Consider the following 318-nt stretch of genomic DNA (forward strand, 5'->3'; position numbering starts at 1 on the left):
GCGGGGGGGAGCCACATCGGAGGCAACCGGGGAGCGCGGCAGGACCCATCCTAGCTCCAAGGCGAGGGAGCCCAGGCTGGTTTCTTCTCTGTACTCCTCAGGGACACAGTCTCACCCTTAGAGCCTCACCCAGCTCTCCCACCCCTGCATGTCTCAGCACCCATGGGGGCTTTGGGGGTCCCTCCCGAAGCCTCAGAGCAGAAGGCAGATGAGACGGGAGGGAAAGACGCATCAACAAAGCCTCTCCTGATCCTTTGCTCTCTCCCAGCAAGGGGAGTGGAAGGAGAGTGATGCCAGAGGTCTGAGCTGGAGACCAGA

Source organism: Fulmarus glacialis, unplaced genomic scaffold, assembly GCF_000690835.1.
Source record: "Fulmarus glacialis isolate BGI_N327 unplaced genomic scaffold, ASM69083v1 scaffold18125, whole genome shotgun sequence".
Taxonomy (NCBI): domain Eukaryota; kingdom Metazoa; phylum Chordata; class Aves; order Procellariiformes; family Procellariidae; genus Fulmarus; species Fulmarus glacialis.